The 6,908-nt window shown below is 44.8% G+C and overlaps 1 pseudogene across 1 annotated transcript; it reads right to left on the bottom strand.

Moving 5' to 3' along the window:
• Positions 1–230: 230 nt before the first annotated feature.
• Positions 231–2,164, bottom strand: LOC308607659 (nuclear factor erythroid 2-related factor 2-like; annotated as a pseudogene). Its single transcript has one exon. The product of its transcript is annotated as a nuclear factor erythroid 2-related factor 2-like (transcript).
• Positions 2,165–6,908: the final 4,744 nt, after the last annotated feature.

Raw genomic sequence — 6,908 nt, 5'->3', positions numbered from 1 at the left:
TTACAACCACAGTCAACCTTTTTGTTGTTGTTGTTGTTCATACAGTATTTATTTTAAAAAGTACATAGTGGTTAGTTTTGCAACAATTTGCTTTTAGCCAGATGTATCATATAAATCTATGAAAGTAAAAAATGAGATAAGAACAGTATAAATAAGGAGTTTTTGTAGTATTTACATGTATAGAGAAACTAGCCCCAATGGTGTTTTAAGAAATTAAGTTTGAAGTTAAAGTGAAACTACTGATTCAGCATACTGATAACTTATTTTAATGCTTCTTAAAGTTTTATATTTTCTACACTAGTTTTGACTATAATTTTGCATAGAATTACTTATAAAGTATATTTCTGCATTTCACATCACAGTAGGAGCTTTCAGTATAACAGTACAACAACAACAAAAAAACCCACTAGCTCAGAAAAGGTCAGATCTGCTCAAATCTAGTTTTTCTTAATATCTGGCTTCTTACTTTTGGGAACAAGGACTACATTGCCATCTCTCGTTTGCTGCAAGGAGTATTCACTTGGGGAGTAAGGCTTTCCATCTTCATCACGTAGCATGCTGAAGACTTCAAGATACAAGGTGCTGAGTTGTTTTTTCAATAGATGGAGGCTTTTGTCATTTTCCCCTGTTTCTTTGAGCAATTTTTCTTTTTCATCTTTTAAATGATCTAAATTTTGCTCCAGTTCCACTATATTTTCCAGTTTTCTTTTTCTGCAATTCTGAGCAGCCACTTTATTCTTACCCCTCCTACGTATATCTCTAATTAATGCAAGTTGAGCCTCGTTGAATTGCTCCTTGGACATCATCTCATTGAAGTCATCAACTGGGAGGTTAATGATTTTTTCTACAGGGAATGGGATATGGAGAGCTTTTGCCCGTAGCTCATCTCTTGTGAGATGAGCTTCCAAGCGGCTTGAATGTTTGTCTTTTGTGAATGGGGTTTTTCGATGACCAGGACTTACAGGCACCCCTTTCTTTGGTGTGTTTTCACACTGGGCATCACACAGTGGAGCACTGTTCCTCCGAGACAATGACAAGGGTTGGACTGTATCCCCAGAAGGCCTTACTGGCTGTGTTTTAGGACCCATGAAAGCAGAATAAAATTCATCACCAAAATCTGTATTTACTGTGGTATTTGAATTTAATGAGTTCACTGTCAACTGGCTGGATTCTTCTGTGGAGAGGATGCTGCTGAAGGAATCCTCAAAAGCACTGAGAAAATGTGGACTGCAGTTACCTACTTCTTTTTCCAGTGAGGGGATTGATGAATAGAAATGATAATTGTTAATTTCCGCCAGTTTGGTTTCTGGACTTGGAACCATGCTAGTCTCAGCCAGTTTGTCACTTTGAATATTAAGACACTGTAATTCTGGAATGGATAATAGCTCCTCCTAAACTTGCTCAATATCCTGCTGCATATCGTCTAAATCAGCAGTGGCTAACTGAAGGACAGCAGTTTCAGGTGACTGAGCCTGATTAGGAGCAATAAAGACTGGGCTGTCGATGTGGCTGGGAATATCAGGAACAAGTGACTGAAACGTAGCTGAAGAAACCTCATTGTCATCTACAAATGGGAATGTCTCTGTCAAAAGCTGCATGCAGTCATCGAAGTACAAATCATCTGGTTTGGGAATGTGGGCTACCTGGGAGTAGTTGGCAGGTCCACTGGTTTCCGACGGGATGTGTTGTGCTGGCTGAACCGGGAGGAATTCACCTGTCTCTTCATCTAGTTGTAACTGAGCAAAAAAGGCTTTCTCTTGCTCCTTTTGCAGTTGTTCTTGTCTTTCCTTTTCAAGTTTTTTCTGTTTTTCCAGCTCATGCTCCTTCCGTCGTTGACTGAAGTCAAATACTTCTCGACTTAGAGATCTATATCTTGCCTCCAAAGTATGTCAATCAAATCCATGTCCTGAGTAAATGAAGTGTACTTGGTCCCTCTGGTTTCTAGAGTTTTCATCACGATCTGTGTTCTCTCTCCCACTACCCCCTTCTGGTTTAGAATAAGAGGTATGAACAGGCTGCCATCGGAGGAGATGGTGGGCTACCCTGCTGGGACGGCAGTCCCGGCGGCGGCAGCTCCAAGTCCATCATGCTGAGCTAGGGACGGTGCTCTGAGGCTCCCCGACGGCGGCCCCATCCCGGCTGCTGAGGCGCGGTGCGGACAGGATGGTACTGGTGGCGGCGGCAGCTTCTCTAGGATCCTAGGAACTTCACAGTCAATCTTAATTTCTCTGACTCAGGAGCAGACTGTTGCTCTGTTGCAAGGACATCAGCATGGTGGAAGTCTGGCAACAAAAGGTCACAATATAGAAGCAGAATGGACTTCATCCACATGTGCCACAGCTTTTTTTTCTTTTTTTTTTTTGGCTACCTTGGGTCTTTGTTTCTGCGCGTGGGCTTTCTCTAGTTGCGGCAAGCAGGGGCTACTCTTCATTGCGGTGAGCAGGCTTCTCATTGCAGTGGCTTCTCTTGTTGCAGAGCACAGGCTCTAGGCGCACGGGCTTCAGTAGTTGTGGCACGCGGGCTCAGTAGTTGTGGCTCGCGGGCTTAGTTGCTCCACGGCATGTGGGATCTTCCAGGACCAGGGCTCGAACCCGTGTCCGCTGCATTGACAGGAGGATTCTTAACCATTGTGCCACCAGGGAAGTCCCGTGCCACAACTTTTATAGACTTTTATGGCCTTCTCATGAAAGCCAGCCAGGGTGTCTCCCTGATATTCAGATTCAGTCCTTTTAGTGTGAGCCTCAATTTTAATGATAGCAATTTCAGAAGCTAAGAGAATGGCAGTAAGAAGGTTTTTTATTTGTTATCCATGTTTGATTGGGGTCCCAGAGGATGTAAGAAAGCCCCTTAGTTTCCATAACATTCCCAAATCACGGACAATACCAAAGGCATACCAGCTGTCAGTATAAATATTAACAGTTTGTCCTGATAACTGGCACAGAGCTTGGCTTGTTGAGCTGATTTAGCTTGTGGGAGACTTTCCCTCTTAAGTAGTTCATTTTGGGTAGTAAGAGCATCACCAGCGTGGAAATCGCCTTTCTCATTTTTTTACAATCTGAACCATTCACAGACAAAATTAGATCAGGATTACTTGACAGGATGTCTGTAAATCAGAACGTTGTGTCACAAAATGGGATGTTATTACCGTGCAGTCATGGGGCTCACCTTCATCAGGTAGAAGTGGTAACATAGCAGAATTAAGGATGTTGTAATGTTTAAGGTACAAATTAGGCGGTGAGAACAGAAGGATCTCACAGAAGGTCAGTCTGCTTGCAGAGAAATGTTGGGTCAGCTCAGAATTAAGAAGACTTTGGACTGTGTAAAGAATTTGTAAATAAACATCATTGCCTAGGGTTAGATCCTCTGAGGCTTTACTAACTTCGCAGCTGTGGCTATAGCCTTAAGACAGCTGGGGTGGCAGGAAAAATAGAATCAAGCTGATGCTGTGACAGGCCTGTGTTTATTACCAGGCTCTCGATGCTCCCAGGGCCTGGTTCTCTCTCTCCTGCACAGATAAGGTGAAAGGTTTGGAATAGTGGGGTAGCCCTAGGACAGGAGGTTCTTGTTTTAGTCTTAGAAAGGCCTGCTCATGTTTATCTTCCCATGGAAGGGGTTCAGGGACAGCAATTTTAGTAAGTTCATAGAAAGGGGAAGCTAATAGGGAAAAATTAGGAACTCATAGTCGGCAATACCTGCTAGGCCTAGAAATCCATGACGCCATCGCTTAGTTTTGGGCCTAGGAAGTCCTTGGTTTAGCTTAATTCTTTTTGGAGATAGCTGAATTCCTCTACCGCTTACATTACGACTCGGTAATAAAGTGTCTAGAGATAATTGTAACTTTTACTTACAGCAAATAAGTGGAATGCTTTATGGATGCCTCTTTGGTAACTGAGCACAGCAAGAGGTCATCTACATGCTGTAGAAGGTTGATTTCCTGACACTGGAGGGTCTTACATCTTGGTGGAGCACTTGGGAGGAACAGGAGGGGGCCTCAGTGAACCCTTGAAGCGTGACTGTCCGGGTATATTGTTGATGGTTCCAAGTCAAGATGAATAGATATTGGCTGTTGGGGTCCGCAGGGATGCTGACAAAGGCTGAGCAAAGGTCCACAGCAGTGAACCCTTTTGAGTCTGGCGGAACTTGTGATAAAAGGATGTTCAGGATTGGAACCACTGGGAAACAGGGAACAACTATCTTGTTAATAGTTCTCAAGTCCTGGACAAATCATCATCCCGCCCATTAGCTATACTGGGAGGATCTGCGTGTTGCAGGGGCTGGTACAGAAATGACCAGCCTCAGCGTGATTAAGTCTTTTGCTATGTGACAAGGTGTGAGGCCTTGTACAGCCTCAGGCTTTAATGGACAGTGAGGCAATTTAGGAAGAAGTTTAGCCATATCTATCTGAATATGTACAGGCTTTATACTTTTTATTCTACCAACATCAGTATTAGAAGTAGCCCACAGATTTTTGAGCACCTCGATTAAATTAGGGGACTTTTGGGCTTCCCTGGTGGCACAGTGGTTGAGAGTCCACCTGCCGATGCAGGGGACACGGGTTCGTGCCCCGGTCTGGGAGGACCCCACATGCCGCGGAGCGGCTGGGCCCGTGGGCCATGGCCGCTGAGCCTGTGCTCCGCCACGGGAGAGGCCATGACAGTGAGAGGCCCGCGTACAGCAAAAAAAAAAAAAAAAAATTAGGAGACTTTTGTTGGAATTCTTCTTTCAAACCAAGGACAAACTGTAAAGAACATATAAGATCAGGTTCAAGTTGGTCAGGAAATTCTAAGGTGGAGTCTCCATGGGAAGCAAAACATATCAGTCCTTTTCATTTAGAAAAGAGATCTCTACCTAATACATCAACTGGGGCTGTGTCACACAGCAAAAAAGAATGCTTTACCCATAATCATTTTGCATTGCTTGAGATAGAAATTCTCCCTGAACTTTATTAGATGGAAACCTTTTTTTTCACAGGATTTGTTGTTCTATGAGAGTGGGGTTTAAAGTGGAGAGTGAAGCCCAGGATCTACCAGAATTTGGCAAGGTTTCCATCAATTTTAATTTTTGTTTCCCCTGGGCTGTTTAAGGGTATTGCTGGTAGCAGTTACCAGCGGGTCCCTCAGAGCCCCCCATCAATTTTGGAAGAGGCCCACATGAGTGTTCTCTCTTAGGGATATTTGCGTGGATATTGAGGAATTTGTATAGGACTTTGAGGACAATTTTTCTTTTCCAGTGTCCCAACTGATTATCAATGAGACATTGCTTCTTTGGTGGGCATTCTAATGATGGACCTAGCAGGATGTGATGTGGGAGGCCCAAGTATTATCTCAGGTCTGGTCTTGGTGCTGTTGTAGTTATAAAGCCAATAATGAATCAGATCTTTGTTTACCATCTTGTTTCAAAGTGCTCAGCTATGGTCACGAGTTCAGTCAGGTCAGTGGCCTCCCATTTAATTTTCAGCCTTTATACATCTACTAATCTCAAGAGATATTCTGTTTACAAATAGGGCAGCTGGAGCAGCTTAGGTGACATCATTTATTATACGAAATCCGGAATGCCGTAGGACAAGCATTCTTTCTTTTGTTTGAATATTTGAAGAGTAGAACAATTAGTGCAGGGAAGACTCTAGGAATGGCTTGTAAAAGGTTGGTGGCTCTTTTGCGAGCTTTTTTTTGGTTGAGGATCTCAAGCATCATCCTCGGTGTTTTGCCATTCTGCTTTCTGTATCCATTTCTGGGTTTCCCCAGGTCCCACCATCCCAGGCACAAGCTGATAAAGATCTGGCAGCCCCTGGTCATAGGCCCCAGTAAGGATTCTAAACTCTTCAAAAAACTCTTGGGATCCTCCCTGGGTTTAGGAAACCCTTTAGCTATGACCCTTAGTTCAGTCTTTGACTAAGGAGTAGAAGATGCCTGAGGAGGAGGGCCTGCGATCTTGGGCAGTTTTTATTTTTAAAAATAACTGTTGGGCTTCCCTGGTGGCACAGTGGTTAAGAATCCGCCTGCCAGTGCAGGGGACATGGGTTCCAGCCCTGGTCCGGGAAGATCCCACATGCTGCAGAGCAATGAAGGCCATGTGCCACAACTACTGAGCCTAAGGTCTAGAGCCCGCAAGCCACAGCTACCAAGCCCACGTGCCACAGCTACTGAAGCCTGTGCACCTACAGTCTGTGGTCCGCAACAAGAGAAGCCACCGCAATGAGAAGCTCACGCACCGCAGTTAAGAGTGGCCCCTGCTTGCCGCAACAAGAGAAAGCCCACACGCAGCAACAAAGACCCAACGCAAACAAAAATAAATTTAAAAAAAAATAACTGTTTACTAGTCTCTTAGAATAAAACGGCAGTTCAGACAATTAGTAAAATGTGAGTACCCAGGTAAAGAAAGATAGAGGGGGGCAGGAGGGGTCATGCTAGTCCTATTATCTTTTGTTTTAGGCACCTCCAGTATCCTTAATTTTTTATTGGCCTTTTGCAATGAATCTTTCTCTTTTTCTCCCCCCCCCCTTTTTTTTTTTTTTTGCAGTATGCAGGCCTCTCACTGCTGTGGCCTCTCCCATTGCGGAGCACAGGCTCCAGACGCGCGGGCCCAGCGGCCATGGCTCACGGGCCCAGCCACTCCGCGGCATGAGGGATCCTCTCGGACCGGGGCACGAACCCACGTCCCCTGCATCGGCAGGCGGACTCTCAACCACTGCGCCACCAGGGAAGCCCCTCTCCCCATTTTTAAATTGAGTTTTTAAAAAATAATCATTTATTTATTTATTTGGCTGCATGGGGTCTTAGTTGCAGCACAAGGGATCTTTAGTTGTGGCATGCGGGATCTAGTTCCCTGACCAGGGATGATCCTGGGTCCCCTGCATTGGCAGTGCAGAGTCTTAGTCCCTGGACCACCAGGGAAGTCCCTGAGTTGTT

This window comes from Mesoplodon bidens (genome assembly GCF_964165515.1).
Source record: "Mesoplodon bidens genome assembly, chromosome: 19".
In the NCBI taxonomy this organism is placed as follows: domain Eukaryota; kingdom Metazoa; phylum Chordata; class Mammalia; order Artiodactyla; family Ziphiidae; genus Mesoplodon; species Mesoplodon bidens.
The sequence above is the reverse complement of the archived record's forward strand: the minus strand, read 5'-3'. Positions and strand labels throughout refer to the sequence as shown.